Here is a 25,098-nt window from a genome sequence, read left to right on the forward strand (position 1 = left end):
CAAGACTTTAGAAAGTGGGACACTTTCAGATGCAAGAAAGTTAGTGCTTTCTTCAAGGAGTCGATCAGCTAATTTATAAGGCATGTGGAAAAAGGTAGCTAGATCAGGACAAATTCCTCGTAGAGGCCAGAACTTCCCTTCCTAAACGTGGCACTTCTCAAAGCAGTAAGTGCCTATGTTTAGAAACTAATCCACTTTCTAAATTACATACACTTGATAATCTACTAACTTCTCAATATTCTGATTCTCCCAGTGCTCATTGACTTATAAGCCAGGTTCTCCTACACAAGGAGAAGAATTAGAGAAGCAGCGAATTTTGCATCTATAAGCCTTTGATATAGGCTGGGGATTTAAAGAAAATAAATCATTCATAAACAGTAGGAGGGTTTTTTGCTGAACAATGAATTTGCAGTGCTGGAAAATAGTAAATTCACTAACGCCATACAAAATAATAAAGTGATGTTGATTAGAGACCAAACATAACATTGAATCCAAGTGACTTTAATATGTAATGTAGAATATGGTAACTAAAATATAATACATAAAGCATATGTACATCAGATATGACATATATGAAAAATAGTTAACAAAATATGTTAAATAGCATATAAATGCATGCATCTTAGTTACATAATAAACCATGTATGTACTGAAATTTTATTAATCTGCTACTCAGATTTTAAAGGTACTTGCTTCAGATTTCTTTCCTATTCTTGAACTTAACAAGTTTGCACAAAGCCTCTTTTTAGGTGTGTGTCCACACTCATTATGCATATGTAGATATATATATATATTTATATGTACCATGCATGTACATTGTTCATCCAGGAGTTTTATCCTTTTCATTAAGTAGAAGTCAGAATATGTAACACTGTTCTCTCTTAAATATCCCTCGTTTTACCTGCAACTATATTGTGTGTCCTGTGCATTTGCTGTAAAGTGTAAACATGTAAAACATCCTGCCACCAAATGCACCAGCTTACTTAGGACAATGAAATATTGTGAGTGAAGCAAAGTATTATTCTAGGACTTGTAAGTTCACATCACTAACATTTGACTGGAATACCAGAATGCCATTTTAATGCTTTGCTTTTGGAAGGAACATTTACTTGACAGTTCATGTGGGTCTGGTATTTCTCTCTATACTTTTTTCAGACATTTTTACTAGTATGAGATTATTTTCACTCAATTTTTATAAAATGATGAATGCTTTCTCTATTCATAGCAGTAAGTGGGAGTTTGTCAAGGATACTCAGGTACTGGTCTTTGTGCTGGGAGTTCCAAAAATACCTCTGAAACTCCAGTGAACTCTGCATTAAAAGAAGGAATATCAAGAATGGATGTCTTCAGGAGAATATAGGGTTTTTTTAAATAATTTTTCCAGAACATTTTTGTTCATTTTAGTGAACCATGAGATGAGGAAAAAAATATTTTTGACAAATGATGTTCCTCAGGAGTTGGATTTGGGACTGGTGCTGCTTAACAGCTCTGTGGGTGCCATGGCCAGTGGGGCTGAGGGCACTGAGCTGCATGGTGTGGTTCCCATGCCTGAGGGAAGGGATGCCATCCGGAGGGACCTGACAGGCTCTGTGGGAATGCTGGGCCTGCACAAGAGGAGTAAAAGCCCGTCTGCCTTGTCTGTGCTCATTGCCTCTGGATTGTATCGTAACGGAGCCACTGTACATCCAGAGAGCCCAGCTTTAGAGGCAGTGAGGAGAGCAGCAGAAGTCCTGTTCCAGTGGGAAGCTGTTGGCTCCTCCCAGTGTGAAGGGCAGAGACTACAAGAGAGGAGTTCTGAACACTTTTAGTGCAGGCAGCAGCAGGGTAGGGTAGCTCTAACAGATGAGCAGGACTTACAGGGAGAAGAGCAGCAGCAGGAGAAAGAAGACACCAGTTTGGGAGATAAATAATGTTGGACAAATCATTTGTTGCTCTGTGCCTGTAAGGCAGGAGAAATAACAGACTCCTTTGAAATAGTCTCCTTTGCCATGTGGCAGCAAAGTCGCTTTTCTCTTTCTGTTGCCGTTCTTTTCCTCTGTGATGTTGTTTGCTCAACCTGAACTCCAGGGAAGTGATGTGCGGGATGCCACAAGGATGGGAAATTCTGCCTCTGCTCCCTCAAGGCTCTGGGCTGGAATTTTAAGCCCAATGTTTATTATCATTTTATTAGCCCAAATCTAATATGTCATTTAGTGTTTCTGGAAAGAATGACTACATGAGGAACTGCTTGGCATTGCAGGCTTTTAAAGGTTAAATGGCAAATTCTGAGTAGTCTTCAGAGATGTAGTTTTATACCATGGAAGCGGGTCTTAAATACCTATTATCTATATTTTCAGGAGATACTTGTGGTAAATTGACTGCATTCTGAAAGTTGATTTGTATTGGCAGTCTTGGGGTGTTGGAGAGAGAAGCTCTCCTCTCGTTAAGTGTAGAGTAATACTGAGAAAGTTCTCTATCTAGGGGATGTGATTTCATTTAAAAACACCAGTCTTGGAGCATCGTGCATTTTTAAATCCAAATTCTTCCAAATGCAGGCATCTCTTAAATACTGTAGTTATATATTCTTTACATTATAAATGATTGAAGGTAGAAATGATCTTGAGACATCAAAATTCAGGCATCTAATCTAATCTGTTTTTCCCTTGCTGCAGTCCCAGCCTCATAGGTTCTTCTTCCACTTTTCCCCATGATAGCAAAGATACTGCCTGTAAATCCTGTCTGAGGCAGGATACTGGATGAGGTTATTAAGATCTCTTTAAACATAGCATGGCCACATGGGACCATTGGATCATCAGGTCCCGTTTACAAAGCACAGTTGTTGGTTTTTTTCAGCTTATTCTCAGAGTAAGAGACAGCCAAGACCAGATTCAAACTGGGGTATGAAAACAATGACTGTTCTGTTAAACTAACTCCAAGGATGCCATAAAAATCTGAAAACTGAGTTAACAATGTATCTTGTCTAGTCCTTTGAGACTGGTATTTAAATTAGAAGAAGACAACTTTGTGTAAGATTGAGTGCAGCCATTATCATGGATATAAACAATGTGCTTTCATTTAAAACAGAATCAAAGAAGTTATCTTTTTGATGGTGATTTGCAGGTATAACTCATTATTCACAGTTTCTGCTATGATAAATACATGTCTTTGGACAATACAGGGCATACTGTATCTGCTTCCTGATATTTTTGTTTGTTTAAAAAATACCTATCCCCAGGCAGTAAATCTTGCCATACCAATATCATCTGCAGTCTAGAACCTTGTTGCTTTAAGATGGTTAAACAGTTGTCATAAAATATAGAGAGCTTTTCTCTAAAATTAAAGAAAAATTAGTACAATGAAAAACAATTTTACCTCTTCATAACAGCTTCCAAGTGAAAGCTCATTCTGCACATACCTGTGTTTTAAAAATATAGTGGTATTTTCAGTTGTGTGGCACAATGTGACAGAAATATGCTGTCTTTTGCTCTTAAACCTTGCCATGCCATGGGTTTTTACAAAATCCTACTGAAGTTGGTTGTCTTTTTTAAAAAAGAGTATTAGTTACCAGCCATCTGCAAGCATGGCTTCAGGGGTGTGCATGGTTGTCAGGAACTCCTAACTGTTTGTCAGTTAGACAGACTAGCATGATTTTCTGCTGCAACACCTCTGGTGAGATCTCTAGAGAGAAATCCTTGTTGATTCTGATCTCGGTAGAGCATCCTGGAACTGTGTCATGCTGTATTGTATGTTGGGGGGACGTCCATATCTACAAATGAATTCTTCAGTGTTGTACCTGCAATATAAACAAAAGCATCTTATGTGTTCATCTATTTATTTCAGGTTTTAATTTAAAATGAGGGAAAATAACTAAAACTAGAAATAAAAACTGGCTACCACCAGAATGCAACCAGGGTCAGATTAGCAATGACATAAGAATTTCCTGTTTTGTAGATTCAAAGTAAACAGTGTTTCAGTCAAAAAACACTGCAGTGCTTAGCATCAAAAATCCATCTCTTCTTGGAGCTCCAGTAAATCTATTACCTTAATGCTCATTAAATACCTACTGCTGTAGCACATACTGAGAATACTCTCAGAGAGCAGTGAGTGCAAACGCTGTGAACATTTGCTGTCATGGCCTTGTGTTGTGGCACAAGAAGAGTACCCCTCTCCTCAGCCAGATGCTCTCACTCTCATTTTGTCCTCTTTTCAAGTTCAGCTCACAAGCCCCAATGTAGTAGCACTGCAGCCTTCTAAGCTGCATGCAGTGGCTCTTCGTGGAAGAGAAAATGTGCCTTCTGTGCTGGTGAGGACAAACAAGTCTAGGGTACCTTGTTAACTTTGTCCCATATTCCATCTACCTGCAAGTGTCTTTTTAGCAGGAGTTTTGTCATTAAGCTTCTGAATTTCCATGAGATAAGTCAAGCAATCCTCAGAGCCCTCACCACTCCTAAAAATGTAGTTGTATTTTTTTCACAATTCTTTCCAGTGATGCAGCACAATGGTTTCCCAGACTTTTTGCAGAGGAACCTCACCTTCAGGAATTGAAGGTGGAGATCTGCAATCAGTTCTGTTTGGCTTTAGTATTCCCCCAGCAACTGCAGCTTTCCCATTGTCCCCCCTAGCCAGCCCAGACCTCCTACAATTCCCTTTCTTTGTTGCTGTCCTGTTCCCTTCCTGTGGCATCTCTGTCTCTGCTGCTGGCTCAGACAGCGATGTCACTAAACCATAGCAAATAGATTTGGACACATCAATCTATTTCCCTCTGATGTCATTTATGTGTCCTCTTCTGTGCAAAGTCCTTTCCTAGAGCTCATCTAAGTGACTCACTTCATGGGTTGGAAGGCACTAATGCAAAGAAGTCCAGGATTAGATGTTGAGGGAAGTAGAAGAAAGAATATGCCTACTTTTCCCCCAGACAGTTCTTGCTGAGGACCTGCCTTAGGTACTCCTAAAAAGTGTTATCAGATCAGCTGAGATGGACCTCTCTGGTGTATTGAGACTTACAGGTTCTTGTAGATGCAATTCAGAGTGTGGCTTTTGCTGCACTCTCGATTCCCTCGTGCCAGCTGGTAACCTCTGCCCATTGTGAGGAGCAGGCAACAGGGCTGTGACTGGGCAGGCAGAGGAGGGTGGCACACCTGATGGATGGGACAGGGGATCCCCGGGAGGGGACTTGGTCACCAAAGCCACTTGGGTATCAGCAGGATCTCACTCTTACCCTGTTCTCAGTGAAAGCTCTGAAGAAAGGATGTGCAACAAGGCTTAGAAATTCAAGTGATAAAAGTCACTTGAAAGTGGCTTTTAAGAAGTAAAAGATAAAACCAGAAAAATCTTCAAATGTGCTTATGGATGGCTTACTTAAGTAAAAAATTGTTAATGCCCTCTTACTATTTCTATTTACATGTCATGTAAGTGGAAATGTAAGTAGAAGACACCTCTGCACTCCTGCAATACTCGAGTGGTTTTTGTTACTCAGACACTGATGCTTTGGGTCTCCTATACACAACCAGCCTGTCAGTGTCCCTAGGCAGTAGCAGAAATGGCTCCCTAGTTTGTGCTCATGATCCAGCTGCTGGGAATATCTGCATTCCTGCCTGCTCCACCGACCCAGGCATGCTTCCCAATCAGGGAGGAGGCCTAATCCTCTGAGAATCCCAAACACAAATACTGCAGCAGTATTTGGCAGGTCAGCACAGGAATTTGTGATATTCATGAACTTGCTACAGTTTATTTTCCTTGATCTGGAGGTTTTTCCAGGGGTTAGAAGGGTCCGATGGACCGGTTTGGACCTCCTGCGCTGTGCAGTGCTGTCAGGAGCTGTGGATCGTGTCCCTTTCTGACGCTCCGGGGATTTTCCCCGCGGAGCCCAAGCCCAGCACTGCCGAGGGAGCGCTGACACCTCGCGGCCGAGCTCCAGCTCTGGGCCCTGGGTACGTCCCCTCTGTGGCTCTGCTGGAGCAGCCTCAGGCTGCGGGGTCCAAGCTGCAGAATTTTTACATAATAGATGTATTTTGTAGTTGGGCTTTGTAGCCAGGGTTGATGAGGCCAGGTCGCCTGCAGTGAGGAGTTTATCAAGTTGACTCTCAAGTTGTGTCATGCCTAAGATTTTTTGCTAAAAAGCTCCGTTTCTTTGCTATGCCCAAGTCATTCAGGATGCTTGGCAAAAATGAGAGTTTTGGCACCTGAAAATCCCCATGTAACCTGAATGTTGGCAGTTCCTGGAAAAAAAACAAAGAGGTTTAGAATGTGTCTGGAAAAAATTATATGAAAAGCTGCTCAGTGTAAAGGTCTTATGCAATTGTTTGGATTGCTGTGCTTCTTTCTGTTGAATGTACACTGCAAGCTCCCAGTCTGTGCCGTCCTCAGAGAGGTGTTTCTGTCAGTTTTTTGAAGTAACATAGTTTGCAATTCTCTAAGGCCCCATCTGCGGTGAAAAATCACACCCAAGCCCTGTCACCCTGGAGAAATAAATGTTCTATCCAGTTTGCAGTGAGGTAAGTAAAAGACTCAGGGTGGTGATGTACTTATTCAAAACACTCCATGTCAGCATCAGAGTTGGCAACAGGACAGGGAAGTTTTTAATGTGTGTTTCCTGCTCTGGGCCCTGGAACTTGCTGTTTGACAGCCCAGAGGACAAGGACAGTGGCTCTGGTAGCAATTGTGAGAAATGTCCACGGTGCAGATCTTACCTGATGTCTGAATTGCCGTGAACCCTAAACTGTGCCTGTAACCAAAATCTGAAAACACCTGTGAGCACGTCGGCCCTCCCAAGGATCCAGAAAGGATGTAGACAGTGCGGCGTTCCAGTATTCACGCATCCTGTTCGCAGCCGTGTCACCGGGCACGGGCTGCCGTGTCCCCGGCCTGGCCTCGGGCAGTGCGGGGAAGGACTTCAGTGCTGTATTCCTTGTGCCGGTGGCTATTCCTGCAGCAGCGTGTGCTGCAGCCGGCGAGCACGAGGCGGCGCAGCCGGGTAGCGGGAGGGGCGGCGGGACAAGGGACGGGCAGCGGTTGAGCTGGGGCTGGGAGCGGGATTTTGGGGTCCTCACGGCGTGCCCGGCACTGCAGGAGGGCTCTGCAGCCTGTCATTCCTGAAGCCGTAATCCTTGCTAAGTCCAGTTCCTTTGTAGAATATCTGACATTTTAGAATTTCCTAGGCAGCAGCTCAGTCATTTCATCTGCAGATTTCCTGGAATTTATAGTGGCATTATTTAATTACTCAGTTCCTGAGCAGCTCCCCTTTTACAATGCAGTTTTCATGATATCTCAGCTCTACCTGCAAATTAAAACTGTGGAATAGACTCAGTGATGTCCCAGTTCTCAGTTCCTTCCTCCTACAATCAGGTCTGATGATTTTTTTATTTTTTTTTTATTTGTGGTGTAACTTTTTCTTTTATCAATTGAATTATTAACCCTTGTTGTAAACGCTTTGAATTTTTCGGTTATTTTTCATCATACCTAAAGAACATATTTCAATCTTTTGTTGGCTGCAGCAGAACACTGGCCCTTTAAGGCCAGAGGGGATGTTTTGCAAGGCTCATGTGCCTAAGGAAATCTATTAAAAAAATATTTGATGTAGCTTTTGCTAGAGAGAAGAGTGTCTGGGGAGTTATTAATGTCAGGAGCGAGTTAGAATGTAGGGCCACTGTCCCCTTAAGGGCCTGGGATGAAGGATCCTGCATTATAAGGTTTCTCCTTCTCTCATCTGGGACAAAGATATGCCTGTTATCTCAGCCTCAGAATTGAGAGTGATTAGATGAGTGAAGCTGACCATGTATCTGATGGAAGATTGGCCTAATATGGACTCTCCAAGCTAAGAGAAAACCCCTCTGATTGCAGTTGAAAGGGAACAGCAGGAGGAGATTCCAAGTCAAGGAAGTCTGGTATGGAAGCTTATTAACACTATCAGTTAAGAGATCAATAGACCTCTATACCTGCCCCCCCAAGCCCCTAAAAAAACAAAATAAAAAGAAAGCTGATTAGCTTAATTTAAGTAGACACTGGAAATGGGAAATTGAGACAAGCTCTTTGCAGGAGCTGTTTCTACCATGAGGGAATGCCCTGAAGCATTCTTTGTCTAGCCTGGCAATTGAACTGCTTATAATAACCTTGATACCAAGGTTATTTATTAGCTCTGCTATCACACAGAGCTAATTGCTCCAGCTGCTGTGTAGGTTGGAAGTTAGCTGGGAATTTTCTGAAGGAATGATTTTCAGATGGAGAATACACTACTTTTCAAAAGTTTAAATATTACTTGTGAAAATTCGGTTTTATTGGAACAATAAAAAAAATGCTTCCAGAAAAATAAGAAAACCACCTCACTACCTAGAGTATTGGACAGTAGAACTGAATTGATCATAAGCAGCAAGCACAGAACAGGCAGATAATCCACCTCAGTGGTCTGGGATATTCAGAAACTCCCTTTCCCTGACAAACCTTAGTTTTAAAAAACTGTAATCGTGCATTGGCCTGATTTTTTAAAAACTGGAGGGTTTTCATTTCCCAGTCACCTCTGTTTCAGGGCGTGTATCATTTCAGAACAGAGCCTTGAGCACACTACTGCACACTAACAAAGATAAGTACCGTGATTTCTATTCAGAAACACATTTTGTAGGAAATTCCAATCCTACTGGCAATAGTGGGCTGGATTTCAGCCCTGCTGAAGGCTGACCACCCATATGCACTGCAGCTGTGCTGGTGCCCTGTGAGTTCAGAGGATCTCTGTGCAGGGGCCAAAGGGCCTCAATGCTGTAATATGACATCTCTGAACACTGTACAGTTTTCCTTGCTTGTAGACCTCAAATTCTCATTCAGAATGAGCTTTAGACAGGGAAGAAATCCAGCACATATTCTCTGTCCTTCTCCAGCCTTTATATGCCACTCTAGAGATCTTAAGAAACCAAAGCAGTGTTTTCTAGGTAGAATAGAGGTTCCTCCATAGCTCAAAGGCCAGGACTGTACTACTGATTTTGTGATGAGGCAATTATGCACAGATCAGCACCTGGGGTGTAACCTGAAGTCACTTGTGCATAAAAAACATCTTGTCACTCACAGGTAATCAAGAAGTTATACTGTAAAAATCTTTTTTTGCTGTTGTAAGCTGCATCTGCCTTGGAATGCTGTGCCAGCATGGTATACTGCATAATATTATAATACATAATACCTGTGCTGACAGGGCACTCTGAGTGCAGACATCACCTAACTTCCTTTCCCCAAACTACACAATAGAAAAGGCACAGAAAGAAAATAAAGGCAGAGCCTCTTTAACTGCTTCTTGCTGGAGAAACAGTAATTTAGGAGTAACATGGTCCCTGGTTGTTCTGCACTTCCGAACAAACTGTTCAGAGCAGTTTGTATCTGACCCCATAATTCCGTGACAAACTTCAAAGGTCAGGCAGCCACTCTTCCCTGCCTTTCTTAACTGCATCATCTGCAGTGTTTTTTCCCTCCTTCGTGACTGCATTCTTTCTGTGAATTTTTTCATGTCTGCAGACCCATCCTAAAAAATTTCATAGCAGAAAATGATTTAGATTAAATATTTTGTCAGTATGTGAGCAAATGGAATTATCACAATGTGATAAAATAACTGATAACATTATATGGAAATTTCTCTTTTTTTTTTCATCACAAGTGACTTGAGTAACATCCTTCTGGAATGCTGTCTCTGAGAGAAATAGTGTCTGAGCTCTGTAGTGCTTTTGTAAATACCCCACAGTCCCTGCAAGTTAAAAAATCATCACATGCTTAGTGCATTTGATGATGGGGGCAGGGGCAAGCTCTCAGAATTTGTCTGTGATCCCTGATTCCAAACAAACTTTGCAGTTTCGCTGTCTGCAGTTTGTTCCCATCCTCATTGTTTGCTTCACAGCTCATGTTCAACCTCTCAGTCAAGGTCACCGTCAGTCTGAAAATCAATTTTCCATGCCTCCATTACGCCTTCCCCAACCTTATTTCTTTTCTTATCTCTCTCTCTGAAAGAGCTGCCTGCACAGCTATGGCTGACGCAGAAGTTCACATGTACAATATCTTAGCCAAATAGGAAGCCTATAATAAAATAGTCTGTAAATAATCTCTTCCCCAGTTATCGTGAGCCTTTCAGATTATTTATATTGGGCAGTCATTTAAATCTTGTCAGTGCTCCATTGTGCTGCTGTTGATTGAAATGGTAATGAATGCGATACAGTCTCTCAAATTGTTCAGTTTTTAAAAAATGCATCATTTCCAGGCAGTTAGCAGAGTTACAATTGCATCTGGCTCATTGATTGCCATGTACAAGCTGGCTGTGTCTGCAGGGCACAGTCAGTCTGGATTGCAGTGAATCCTGTGTCATCTTTGTGTTGCACATCTGTGGTATATTTGCTGACTTGCTAAAGTTAAGGTCAGCAAACAAGCCCCCAGCAACCAACAGTAAGCAGCAAACTGGTCGGAAGTATGTTTGCAATTAATTTTCCTGAGCCAACTCCTTTTCTTTTGCTGGGTACAACTCACTATCCTGCAAGTCACTGCACTGCCTTTGACTCAAAATTCTCTCTCTGTTCTCACATCCAGACGGTGTCTGCATCTGGTTTATTCTGTGCCTGAAATCCTTTTATCCATCTATCTAAGGCTGTAATTTATGTCATGTTTGTATTAGTTTTAAAATTTCTAATCAAAATTTCCCTTGCCTCTGGCCTTAAACAGCACAGTCTTGCCTGTTCATATCCAGTCAGAGTGTTGTAATTTAAAAATAGTATTTTTCTGTCTGTTTGAACCCAAACACTTGTTGCTTTTTGTATTTCCCCTCATCTATCTTACTCCATAACATCCATCATTTGGTGGTTGACCCCCCCTTCCAAGGCTTCTGAAGGCCAATCTCTATCCTGTCAGTTGTATCCTAGCCTACCTAAATACTGATTCATGTTTATGATCAGTCAGCAATAGGAGTCTGCACTGTCTCCTTGTTATGCTTCCACAGAAGAAATTTAATGTTTTGTTCTATGGAGCTTCTTGTGTGTGGAAGTCCATCCCTAAAAGTATGAAAACACTAGATGGCACTTCCATTTCTGAAGGGCTGACTGGTACTCTCCTTTTCCTTGTACTTTTCCATCTATGGGTGTTTGCTTTGCATTGTCATCCCTAGACATCATTTCCAGCCCTTAGGAGTACAGACCCAAAAGGTGGCCTTTGTTTATACAGCACTTAATGTAGGGAGCGAAGGAGGGTAAATGGGAAGGAAATCAGACATCCAGCCTGGAATATGTGGTCATGGCAGCAACAGAAATGCTTACATGATCTTTATTTTTTGCTCTTGCAAAGCTGAAATTGAAATTGGCTTTTGCCTGAATATTTTTGTGATCACTAACCTTTGTGCTAGAGCTTACAAAATCCTGTTCATTTTTACCTCCTTAGTGTATTTATAAGGCCAATTTTTGTGATATTGTTTTGGTAGTAAGTAGCCAATACATAGATCTATATAAGTTTTCTAAGCTTCACTGGAATGCAAATCTACATGAAGCAGTGATGTGACACACAGAGGAACAAGCTTAATTTTCCCTCTGGAACAATTCCAGATGTAAAATGGATGCTTCCACTCTCAGGTCCAGATTAATATCACTTCCTCTTGCTGAAGAAGGCCTGACAGCAATAAATAGAGCTGGAGAGAAATTGCGAAGTGTTACATACAAATTGATTGGCTTCATTTTGAGCCATGATGAAATAAGGCAAATCCTTCACTTTTCCTGTCTTAAAAAGTGCTGGGTCATGTAGAGTTTAAAGAGGTAAAAATAAAATGGGACCATTTCCAGTGCAGAACCTCAGCTAATTTGTCAACCCTTCAGCAGAGCAGATTGACTGGGGCAGCTTCTCATGCTGGGGCAGGAGTGCTTTATTCCAGGAATATGTGGGCAGGATCTCATCTCTGTAGCAGAACTGCTCTGTGTGACAGAATGGGAAGGCATGCAAAGACACCAGCAGCTCCTTGGTGGCATGTTCACCTGCACCACTTCATGGGAGGAGTCTGAAAGTTCATCAGTCTCTGATGTCAACTCAGAGGAGTTTTCTGTGCCACCCTTAACAGGAGATGGTGCCTGTCTGAGCTCAGAGGTTGTGGAGCCCTCCTGAAGAGACTACTTGACATGCTAATCTTTCCTGAAGAAGACAACTGTACTATTAGAGAAAATTACACTCTCAAAGGGGGTTATTAGCAGACAAAAAAAGCCTTGATAACTAAGCTCTTTTTCTTGCAAGTGCTCAGCTGCACTTTGCAAGATAGACAAGGAAGCCATTCATACCTCTGGGGCTCTAAAAACTGTTGAGGTGTTTAAAGAGCAATTCTCTAAAAATGCATCACTGGAAGTAGAGCTACAGAGGCCAGGTATACTCGTTAGATGCTGAGATCTGGTCCAAGCAGTCCAGGTTTGAAGTTTAGTGACAGGTATCCCAATTGCAGTCCCATCCAAACCAGTAAAAATGTGGCTGTGAGGGAAGCACTGCTGCAATCAGATCCTTGACCTGTGCCTATGGTTCTCTGGAGAGAGCACCTGTCCCAGCATGTGGGTTTGGATCCAGGTAGGCTAATGAACTGTGACCAAGCTGGCTGAAGTTTGTCCAGTGCTTCACTGGGGCTGCCAAGAGCTCCAGGTTCTTTTTGAGCCAGGGCTGTCAGGGCAGCCTTGGCAGTTCGACTTTATCTTTTTGATCTTCAGCAAAGTCTGGCACAGAGAACCCAACTGTGCAGTTTTCCTTTACAGTCCTGCCAGTTGAATTTGTTCGTTGGCAATAGGAAAATTTTCTTTAGTTGACCTTCCCACACCTGGAAACTATTTCTCATCACAATTCACATCTTTGACCTCCTAACAAAGACCCGAAGCATTAAAAATGCATGAAGTCCTGGTAAGGGGGGCAGCTCAATGGCTGCATTAGCACCAAGGCTGAATTATTGATAGAAAGGGTGATTTTTACTTTCCTTTTAGCTATTGAATAATAGATTAAAAGCTGCACAATCAGATTATTTTCATTACTCACATAAATTACTTGTTCAGTTAAGAAGAGTGAGGAGAACGAATGAAAAGCACCCAGGAGTGACAAATACAATAGACATAAAATTTTTATGTTCTGGAGTATTTATTAATTTTAGATGCACTTTTGAATAAATGTTTTGATTTAACAGAAGTAATAAGAAATATTTTATATCATTTAGGAGATTGGGATAGACTTTATTCTCTCTGACTGCAACTATGATACATTTATCAATACAGAACAACTAATGTGTTCTGTATTAGCTGGTGCCCTTGCTAACCCAAAAGAGAGGTGTTTAACAGTTGAAATGACCAGACAGAATATCTGATCTTTTCAATTATTATATTGTGGAATCCCTCAGCCTTCCTGTGTGTGGTATGCCACCCTGAGATGTCCCCATATGTGTAGTCCTAGAGAAATAATATCTCTCTTTGATTTTGCTTTTTCCATTTAGTTTGGCTGCAGTAAAAATAATGCCTATTAAATCTTTTCAGTGACCAATAATCTTTTTGGTTTTTTACACTGCCTTTGGCTCCCAGATCTCCTGGCTGGTTATGACTGTGCCCAGCAAGGATCCTGCTGCACATTTCTGTCAGTCAATCAAGAGCCTTCTTACGGAAGGTATTGCATGTCACGGTTGCCCTCAATTTTGAATAGGCAGTTGCTTCTGCATTTCCACTTGTGCTACTCTCCTACAGGGCTGGATGATGATGACTTTGAACTGGACAGCTCCTCTTCTATCAGCTTTGAAATTTTCTCAGCAGAGACTCAGCAAGTATCTGGTAGGCTGACTGGGCAGCTTTCCACTTATATCCCCGTGGCAATAACTTGAAAAAGAGGAAGAAAGAGCAAATTTCCTTTAACTGAAATAATTAAAAATAATTTGTTACAGCCTCTAAAGAAAAGTGGGACTTCCAAAATAGTGCATTTCCATTCTTCTATTGGTATTTTCTTAGCAAAAGAACCAAAAGTGACACAGCTATCAGTATTGCTTCACAGAAGTACCACAAAACGTTATGGTTTAGTCATGTTGGGTATTGATTTAGAACCCACTCAAATCTCTGGAAGAATCTCCCTGGATTTGTGACAATGTCTGTTGATGGGAGGCATGCCATTTAATACAACAATTCAGGGGTAGATTTCTGCACGATTGTGCCTTTCAGCAGCCACACAGGCTTGTTCCCTTACACACCCCTGGCTGATAGAGAATAAATAATATCAATGCACTTCTCAACACCACCTTCCTGGACAGCCTCAACTCTCCAGTCTCAGTCCCCACGCATTTTCAGGTCACAAGTTCTCAACAGGGGTGGGAGGATTTGCTAAATGTTGTGGTGCTGAAGACTGTGTGGTAAGAAAGGAGGCAGCATGAGTTCACTGGAGTAGGCTGCTGAGTGACTATCCAAGGGTAAAACAGAAATATGTACCACTGACCTACTTAGTGTTGAAAGTCTCCATATTCCATTATTGATGAACTGATCCACTTAATGCCCTCCTTGTTGCCTGCAGTTAGCTCAATAGCAGGATGATTTCAACTATTCCTCCATTTCTTTTCTTCATATAATTAGAATTTCCCTGTTTTACATCCAGATAGCCTGACCCAATGGAATATGTACAGCTGAAATATATAGGCTGAGTCAGAATTTTGGATCTGCTTTTGAAACCTAAATTTAGACACACAAGACTGTGAATTTTAATCTGCATGGTGTGATAAGGTCTATAAGGAAAAGCACTGATGATGATAAAATCTTGTGCTTTCAGCTTGCAGTTTAGAATTGATCCATTTTAGTAGTGTGTTTTAAAAGGACAGTTTCTACAGGATTCTAAAATATCAGCATTGTATTTTTGCTTTTTTTATACTGTTAGTCAAACTCCAGCAATAAATCAGGTTTTTCTTTGTTAAAGAAACTCAGTTGCTTCTGACAAGCTACAGTGGCAAATGGTGATCCAAATAAAACAAAGATTTTATTCTAAGAATGTTATATTTTTAGTGTATTTTAAAAAGATCTATTTTAAAAACTTGCTTTTAGGTTCACTATATGTCATACAGATAACTAGAGAGTTGAATATAAATTACATCTTAACTAGTATGAGTGACTCTGTTCACTTTGCTGAAGGAGGTGATTTTAATTTTGGAAGATAACTTCTTTTTTTTAACAGTGAGGGCTGTGAATGTGGTAAATGTCATGCTGTCAGCCATGCGTGGGGTGGGGAGGAAGGAGAAAGAAGTCTTCCTGTGCTATATTTAGCAATGCTCATGACATAAAAACAGCAACTGGGCTGGGCTGTAGTAAGTTCTGTAATTTTTATGACCCTCCTATTTAGAACTGATTGTATGGCTACATTGGTTTGACTTAACAGCAGTCTCTTGGAAAAAAAAAAGGAAGGAAAAGTTGTGAGTCAGTCTAGGACATGCCCTGGTAAACACCTGGGGCAGGCAAAGGGCAAATGCCCAAATTACTTCCTTTGGGCTTCGTAACTTCTTGGTTCCTGCCAGATTAAATCTCTGGCATTGCCAGTGATGGGGTACAACAGATCACGAGGGCTGTGGACTGTGGGGCAGGTTTTGTGCTGAGGGATGACCTCATTTCCCTTCGTCTTGAAGGGACTACAAGACTAAGACTCCTGGAGCCCTGAGTGCTACACAACTTAAGGCATCCTTGGATGTTAAGTTAGTTATTCTGCAAACCCTTCTGTGGTTTCACATACTTCTTTTGAGACACTGTGAGTTTTTTCTAATGCTCAATGTTAAACACACCATTTCTGTGTGAAGTTTAGCAGGTCTTTTTGTTAACAGTTATTACCAGGAGTCTGGTGTTGTGAGCCATAGATCTTGTATCTGGGCAGATCAGCTTGGATAATGTGGAAAACATGCAAGGTACTACAAGTGTAGCTGAGTTTTTTGCAGTAACACTTGAGCTGTGCTGAATGGAGAAGACAGTATTTCTGAGTCATCTTTGCATTCCTCTTTTCCAGTCATTGTTGTAGGATGCTCTATGCTGTTGTATTTCCAACCCTATAGAGTTGCTCTTCCAGCTGGAAATTGGCCAGTATGAATGTGACCCAGAAATTTGACAGTCTTTTATAATAGTGTTGAATGCTTTTTCTTAACCATCCAAGTATTCCCTTTCCATACAGTCAGTCTTTGGAAAGGGAATTCACTGGATTTATGGTGCTTAGTCAATCCTAAGAATCTGTCCTGTGATTTAGCATCATCTTGACTGCCTGTTAAGTTTGCTTAACTTAACTCAGCACTTTGTCAGAAAATGTTGAATCACTGACCTGTTTACTTCTCATAACCCAGCAAAGGCTCTTTTGTAGCCCTTCCCCCCATGTCCAAAAATTAGGACACATTCTATTGTAAACTTGCATGTCCATTAAATGATGTGAACATAGAATGGGTCGGAGTATCTGGGAAAATAAGTCCAAGGGTGCCCAACTGCAGCACAGTTAGCTGAACATGGCATTCTTCTTGCTCCTGACCTTCTGGGGAGGAGAACTCTACCTGATAAAGGCAGAGGACTTACACAGTTAAAATTTGTGTTTTGTAAGCATTTGTATTCTTGCAGATGCATCAGTCAAAAGGCCCCTACATTGTAAAAGCATCTCCACACAGCATGGGAACATCCTGTTTTATTTAAAAGATGCAAAGTGGCTACTTAGGCATCATAATTGAATAATGTGTTGCATTTCATGTTTCCATTTGCATCCTCTTCAGAAAGTCACTTAAAAGGCTGGAAGGACACAGTGAGCAGGATTAAGTTTTCTGTATTTTATGGCTCAAATGTCTAACAAAAACTTGGAGAAGAAAGAATAGAAAGTGATTTCAATGACACCTCAGTTCCAATGGTACATAGCTTGCTGCTATGCCTTCGTGTGTCAGCAAAAGTGTGGCTGATAAAGCCAGGGCTGGGCACTGGTGAGGCACCTCAAATCCTGTGTTCGGTTTTGAGCTCCTCACAACACAAAAGGCATTCCCTGGAGTGTGTCCAGGGAAGGGCAGTGGAGCTGGGGAAGGGGCTGGAGCACAAGTCTGATGAGGAGCAGCTGAGGGAGCTGGGAGTGTTAAGGTTGGAGAAAAGAAGGCTCAGGGGGGATGTTCTCGCTCTCTGCAACTGCCTGACAGCAATCTATTTCTGTCTATCATAACTGATCATAACTCTCTTTCTCCTCCTGTCTCTTTTATGAGGAGAGAATTACTCAGAAGTACTCTTGAATTATGGAGGGTCTAAGTTCGGCCTTGTGAATTACTATGAAGAAATTCCAGAATCTTGTCATTTCTGTTAAAATTTTTTTCCCTACAAATTGAGTCTAAGCCTTCATTCTTTGCTGTTCTTTGAATGAACCTCATTGATACCATGGATGAGATGAGCAGAGGTTTTCCAAATTTGGGATTTTGATAAAAAGGCAAAGATTTTGTGAGTGTTTTCAGCTGGCTCCCAAGGCATAAAACACACAAGATTTCCAGAAATCACTGCACTTCATACTCTTAGGTATTTGTGTTCATGGAAATGCAGTTAATGCCAAGTTATAAATTGATGCAAGGTTTCCAGTTTGGAAGGTATTAGACAGTGGTGTGCAAACCAGAGATCAGTCCCACAGGTGGCCCCTTCCCATCTTCAGAGACTGTATTTGAAGAAAAGCCTGACTTTTAAGGAAAATCAGACCCATTGCTAGCCAGCATTGATCGATTTATGCTTGTCCCTAACACTGGGACGGTTCAGTAGAAGAGAGTTTAGCCTATTACCAGGAGCAACTTTAAATGTGGAAACCTGCAAGAAGAGGGATCAAACAGTGGTCACAGGAAAGTAGAACTGAGTTTTCTGAAAGAAGCAGAAGTAGCACCGCTGCCCAATAAATAACGATTTATTATTATTCTCCCAATAAGATTAGGGAGAAATCCCTAATCTTCAGTTAAACTTGGGTAAATGACTAGTTCTGCCAACTAGTTGGAGGGAAATGTGAAAGCATAGCTGAAATATTGGCAAATTGTTCCAATAATGAGTTAAAGTTACAGAAATGAACTTTTCTGATGTTTTTGAATGAGAACACGTTTTTATTCTCACTGAGATGGATTTTTAAGGTATGCCTCAAAACCACAAAGAAGTATTCTGTGTGTCAATTAATAACTTAGTAGATTTTTCAATTGATTATGCTGCTTTGGGTATTTGTTACTATAGATTTATGTCAAAGGAACTAAGTGACTAGTTCCTGTAGAAGGTCAGGAATCATAGTAAAACAAGGTTTTCAATGTTCCTTACGCTGAGCTGTGTAGTGGTTATGTCTTATTTGTACAGTCATTGTAATATATTCCCTTTCCCCCACTTTGAGTCTGGTGTGTTTTGTCTGGAAAAACCCATCTCACATTAGGTTGAGATGTGGGGGGGGGGAATGGAGCGAGGGGATTGGATTTTGGGACTATCTCAAACCATGACACTGACTTAAGGATTTTCTTCCTGGATGCTAGAGAAAGGTCTCTCAGTGGTAGGATTTTGTTCCACTAGGAAAAAAGTTTGTACTGGGCCATTATTCATCATTGTATTATGCTCACTTTAAATTTTTGTGCCTTCAATTCTAACACTCAGTGGATTGCTGTGAGATACAACTGCCCTTAGGGGAAGGTTATTGATCTGTATGTTGCGGGTGATTGCCATATGACATTCTCATTAGGTAACAGAATACTTTCTATAGATTTCCTGAGCTGATTAAATAAAATGAGGACTGAAACTACAATGCCAGCAGGTCAGGTTGAGGGTGAGAGGCTCTCTCTGCTTCAAGGCAAAGAGACACAGTTAAGAGGAGTGCAGATGTACCAGTAGGAGCAGGAGAGGGTCTGGAGGTTCCTTCCTGGAAGACCTTCCTGAAGTGTCCAAACAATATACAAGGTAAAACAGGGAGGTAGATAACAAACTGTTCTCTCTGTATCCTTTTTCCTGGCAGCAGGAAAGAGGCTTCAGGTCTGCACTTCTCCCCCTGCTGCAGAAAGGAATCAGAGCTAAGAGAGGTGAAGGAGGAGGCAGAAGCAGAGCAGTAGCACAGAACTGCAAAGAGGTCGTTTAGTAGTAAGAAAATTGGACCCCACATCCTAATGGAGAATGTTCAGGGTCTACAGTTGCCTAAAGGCAATTTTCTTTAAATAAGACTGGTTTTGCTGAATTGGTTTGGAAGCCAGTCTAAAACATATTTAGGAATCCTGTCTCACGGGTTTTTTTCTGAACGATAGTTTGGTGCCACAGAGTTACAAATAAACTCATCTATTGTAAATACATACTGTCCCAATTTCTGTTAATTTGAAATATCTGTTTTATAGCATCTTTCAAAAGCTTCCTGAGTAATTAAGAAAAATAATCAAAGAAGGTCAGTAGTAGTTTAGTAACCCACTAAATCTTGTAACTCAACATTAGGAGGTGGCAGTTCATTGCTAACAATGCTAGTGTTGTCTAAGTCCTTCTAGGCAAAGAACCAGAAAACATTTCCCAGCTAATTGGAAGCTACATGAAGCATTCATTCTTTTAACACATGTAGCATCCCATCAGAAACCACAGTGACTAATGGGCCATTTATTAATAGAACCGGCCCCGATGACGAAACTGTTTGGCTGGTTTGAGCACTGCAATTCTTGGGCCCAAGTCTGTGCCCACTGTGTCCCACGGGCATGGAGGAACCATGGGATGGCTGGCAGTGAAGCAGACTGTGAAGAGGGAATGTGAAAGGCTAGTGCATGCCCTGTGCTCTGTAGGGAACAATGCTTCTTGGCAAACTGCTGAGTGGAGTCAGAGGGGACCAGTGGGTCTGCAATTACAGGGAATGCTCCGTGATCCGTGGACTGGGGCTGGAGCAGGCTGTGCACACAGGGCTGAGGTGTCTTGCAGTGGAAATGTGTGGGAACGTGCTGTGTCTGCTGTTCTGCTCTCCCAGAACCTTGGCTTGTCTGTGGTTCTTGGCTGCTCTAGCAGGCCAGGCCAGATGGAAGCTCTGCCATGCAGAAAAATATTTGGTCCCACTGCAGTGCCCTCCCCAAAGCCCATATTATCTTTGTTTTTTCCACTATCCAGGTGTTCCCAGCCCACTGAAAAGCCCAAATCACAGAGAGCTGTCAGAACTTGAAGAAACCTGTGCCTCACAAGAATGCAGGAACAGATGTTGTGTTGACTGGGGAGGACCAGCTCTCTTGTACACTGCCTGTGTATCCTGGGCACGTGCAGGAAAGAGGAGTGTGACCTTGAGAAGTCTAACAAAAGAAGTGCCTATAGGATACCTAAGTTGTGTTGCTTAGGTTGTTGCCAATGTTTCACTTCTAGATTTCACAGCTACCAGTACTTCATAAAAATTTTCATTGCCTTCTTTAAGATTATGCATGTTGCAATGTTCCTTTAACTTCCTTCCTCATCAGCTCATCTACAGTAACTGCAGCTCAGTGCAGGCCTGGTGACCACGTCCACTTTGGAATCCTGTCAGTGGCTCCCTGAGTTGCCAAAAGGGCCATCTGGTGCACCCTGCCCAAGCCAAGTGGTGCTGGCTTGCAGAGGACTGTGCTCCTCCCTTTGCTGGTTGCTCACTGCTGGCTTGCCTGGCTCTCAGCTCAGGTGAAGAGTGACCCAGCTGTGTGTTCTGGTTGGCTCCTGCCCTTGTACCCCAGGCCTGTTCTGGGGACAGTAGTAAAGTTTGCACTTTTAGAGTGTATTCCTCCACAAGACTGGTTGTACCTTACAGAATTTGTCTCCAAAACTTGAAGTATAGAACATGGGTAAGTGTAAAGAGTTATTATTCACTGCTGACTTCCAGCATAAAGATTTTTATATTTCCTAGAGGAAAAATCATAATTACAGTCAATATGAAGTCAGATGATTTATGTACATTCATTTGAATTGCCTCAAATTCCATTCCTTTTGATTTTAAAGGTATAATGTTAGATAAAGAAACGGAGAAACCGCGGTGAGGAGGTGTTTGTTTGTTTTGTTTGTTTGTTTGGTGTTTGTTTTGGGTTGTTTGTTTTTTTGCCAGTGTGGGCAACTGGGAGTTTCAATCATTTACCTGTAGAAAATCCAAAATATGGCTGATTAAGCCAATAATAGTTAGTATCCAATAATAGTTAATGTAATTATAGACTTTTTCATTTTTTCTTTATTAATTGGAGACAGAATACCTCCTGTCATAGGTCATAATTCAGCTCAGGGAAGAATGCTACCCTGCTCATGTGGGGAAACAGAACACAGTATGGTTCACATGAGCACACTGATGGTGGTAATTACTGATATTGATTTCTGAGGGAATCCCACAGGTATTAAGAGCAGTATCCTATCAGTTTAAATCAATAAAAATTCCTGATTGTGTTTACTGTTTGTTAGGCTGAAAATGAGCTACAGGATTTGGCCTTACAAAAACACAGCTTCCCAAAAACACAGTTAAGGCATAGGCAGGAGCAGCAGAACAGGAACCAGTGTCATGACAGACATTGGTGAATGACAAGGGGTAGGACCAAGCTGGAAGGAAGGAAAGTGACTGGAAAGGTGGAGCTTTCTTTTCTGATCATGAGATTTAGAATGTTTGGAGAGCTCAGATCTTCACCGCAGAGCAGCAGTTTGCAGTTTGTGGTTCTGAGGTTACACTAGTCTATAAAATGTTAGAACACGGTTACTAAGAAATTGAAGAAATAAAGAGAAAACATACATTTTTCCAAGAAAACAAACAAAAAGTAGAAAAATGGAAGTAAAGGATGAACAATCAATATTTAGAGGAAACTCTATTCAGTTAAATGAATGGTGCCTGGTCTCTGGATTTCTTTTAAAAGCCCACTTCCTATTTGGATTTAATACTTGAAGGCCTAAATGGCCCTTTATTAAGCGGGTCTGAAACACATTATAATAGAGTATAATCTAACTTGAGAAACAATAAGCTGCCCCAGTATTTTATATTTTTATGGTTTGATGGCTATTTGATCAAGCCACTGTGGGTGGAAGGCATTACAATTTTTGCATAGACTGATGGGTATGTTATCTTTAATAATATAAAATCTGTAAAGTTCAGAGGTCAAAAGAGCAAGAGAGACATCTTCCTTTTAAGTGTCTGTGCATATGTTTATCACTATAAAATCTCATGACATAAAGCCTTCATTTTCTGTCATTCACATCATACAGCCCTCAATCAGCAATAAATGTCATTTTTAAAAGAACCTCATCCATTCTTAATTTGTGTTTCAAGGATCACATTAAGTCCTTCAATCTAGTTGGCATCTCCTTTAGTAAACACTAAAGGGAAAACTAACATACCTTTTTCTAAAAATTATTAATTAAATTAATAATTTTAAATAATTCTTAAATTATTAATTAATTTTATTGCATGATTTTAAAACAGCTTTTGAATTGTGAAGGAAAAAAAAAAAGCTAAGGGCGTTTCAAAATTTGTAAGTATGATTCATTAGGTGTTCCAAAATTTTACAGGTTATGGTTGAAGGGTACTTTTGAGAGCTGAGATGATTCAAGTACGATCTTGTTTTTTATTGAAGCTTTAAGAAACCTAGCAGAAAAAAAAAAAGCCTTACATTGCAACCCTGTTGTTTCCTGACATCTTTTTGCTATCTCAGTAGCAAACTACTTCCAAAGACCTACCCACTCTTGCAATCCATCCTAACCAACCTTGCCCTGGTCAGAGGGACTCACTGTAAAAGCACACAGTTTTTACCTAGGAAGCTGCAAACCCAGGGGTTTTGCAGGATGTATTTTTTGGGTGGTTAGACCACCATCTTAATTATAAATGGGTTTCAGGGAGTTGGTTGCTATAGCAACAGTCTACTTAGTGCTTTTTGTCAGAGCAAAACCCAACTTGCCTGTATGTTTGAGGGAAGACAGAATAGATAAGGAAGGGAGATTGAGCTGGTATTTCTGCAAGAGCCACAAATTGCAGCCTCCTCTATTTAAAGGACACAGGCGGAAGAGCCGCTCGTTTCCCTTCGTTTTTCCTGCTGCTGACAAGCAACGTTCGATGTTTGTGTAAAATACACCCTTCCCGTATTTCAAAATTGCAACTGCATCAGGGTTAATTAAGGCTAACACCCAATCAAGCATTTCCTAAAAGTGCAGCTGAAAGCAGAGGGCACAATGTCTTTGAAAAGCTGGAGCTGTGAGAATTTCCCATGCAGTGGTTTGCCTAATATCTCCTGCTGTACATCAGGCTCCCTCTCCATCCATGCTGAAGTCAGACAGAATTTGTCTTGCCATTGATTTCTCAGCAGGCATCTCCCTGTTTGTGTATCACAGCCCAGAAACCACCCTGACTTGATTTTTTTTCCCCCTCTGTTGGCTGTGAGGTGGAGAAACATAACAAAGAAGTGATGGGGGGGGTGGCAAAAAATCCTTAATCCTGCCTAACCTTGGGTTGTGATTCTCCCACGTCCTTCAGTCACCATCTGTAGTGTGAGCAAAGCACAGAACCCAAGGCTTAGCTCTGTGGAGTTAAACAGAGCTTGGAAGCTTTTGCAGGCCTGGCACTGTAGGTGCTGGGGAAGCCTCTGTGCTCTGTGTGCTGAGCACATTTTCAGTTTGTGCATAATCAATTACAACATGCTGCAGGTTTGGATTCTGTAGAGTCTGCACATTTCCTTTGCAGAATGAAAGAGGGAGACGAGTGATAGGAAAGGGCCAGTTCTAAATTATGGCTTTTCTTCCTTTGTGTGAAATTCCTTTCCCAGCTGTTCCCCACTGCTTCAGACTCAGCCAGTGAGATGGGGATTTAGGGATTTTATGAGTCTGGGGAAGAGGCTGCCTTCCTGAAGAGGGTGGGGACAACTGTTTGGGAGGCGTCAGCTTGGCAGCCATGTGGGAAAGGAAAAAGGGTTTTGAAGCAGATTTGGTCTGTGAGAGGCAGCAGAAGGAACGTACAGCATGTGAGAGGGAAGAGTTGAGCCCGTTTGGGGCAAGTTAAAGGGAAAGTTATCATGAAAGGAAAAAGAAGTAGCTTTGGAAAGGAAAGTATCACAATGGGAGAAGACTTGTGAAGAGGAGATGGGGCAATACAATCTGCATTTGACTTCCTTTTCTCTATAAGGACAAAGTGGACCTTCCTTTTTCTTGGATCTCCAGTAATCTTTCCTGTATCTCAACCTGCAGACTAACAGTCTCCCCTCGGGTGATATAATCACTTCAAAGTGGAGGACAGCTGATTGTGGGAAGAGAGAAACTTGCTGGCTGCAGTATCTTGGTATCATTTGTGCAGTTCTCATCACTGGCTGCCACTATTATTAAGTGCCACAAGATCTCTTAAGCTTTCCCTGAATAGCCTGACACAGGGCATGTAGAGAGAGGCTCAGATTATTGCTTTGCTCCATAGGGAAAACCTAACACACAGTACTTCCTTCTCACAGAAGAAAGCCTTTCTCTCTTTTCTGAGCTCTGTTACTGTCCAAGAACTGTGAATATCTTTCTCACCTTCAAATGTAAAAGAGATACAGTCCCCATGGTTTGAGTGACATAAGAAACTTGCCACAGCAGATGTGTGCAGTCTAGTCTTTCTGGAAGAACTGACAAGGAGAGTTTGCTTAAAACAGAACAGCCTTCTATAAGACCTGATGGGGAACTGTATTTTGGACATTTCCTTAAAAGAGTGCAGGCTCACAGTGCTACTGTGCTCATGACAGCAGTCCTTCATGCCTTTCACTGGATGGTCAATTTGGGGCTTGGGTGGAGGTTTTTGGTTGGGGCTTTTTTGTGTTTTGGGGTGGTTTTTTGTTGTTGGTTGCTTTTTTTGGGGGGGGTAGTTTTGGTTTTGTGGGGTTTTTTAGAAAAATTTACTGGTGCTGGGGATTTCTGTTCTTTCCATCTCCCTGTAATCTCAGACTTTGTTTACATAGAGGCCCCTCTGCCCTAAATCACACCAGTGTCTGTAATTTCCTGAGTGTTGCTAGGCCACAAGATGGGACAGTGTCTGTTTTAGGGACAAATAGATGTCAGAAAAGGAGGAAATTCAAAAGGAATATTTTGGAAGTTTTACAAAGCAAAACTGGTATGTACACCACAATAGACATCAGGTTTTAAGAGGTGCCTTAAAGACATTAAACAACACAAGGTTCATAACACGAATTAGAAACCTTTGAAGTTCCTGTGCTTAAGTGAGTTTGGGAAAGGGAGC

The 25,098-nt window shown here is 41.5% G+C and overlaps 1 protein-coding gene across 1 annotated transcript in view; it reads right to left on the reverse strand.

Annotated features, from left to right (window-relative positions):
* Window positions 1-480: 480 nt before the first annotated feature.
* Window positions 481-25,098, reverse strand: part of AMER3 (APC membrane recruitment protein 3) — a 39,694-nt gene continuing 15,076 nt past the window's right edge. The window contains exon 3 of the mRNA XM_064666942.1: window positions 481-3,772. The gene's annotated coding sequence lies outside the window, so the exon portion shown is untranslated. The remainder of the gene's footprint in view (window positions 3,773-25,098) is intronic.

This window comes from Pseudopipra pipra, chromosome 10 (assembly GCF_036250125.1).
Source record: "Pseudopipra pipra isolate bDixPip1 chromosome 10, bDixPip1.hap1, whole genome shotgun sequence".
Taxonomy (NCBI): Eukaryota; Metazoa; Chordata; class Aves; order Passeriformes; family Pipridae; genus Pseudopipra; species Pseudopipra pipra.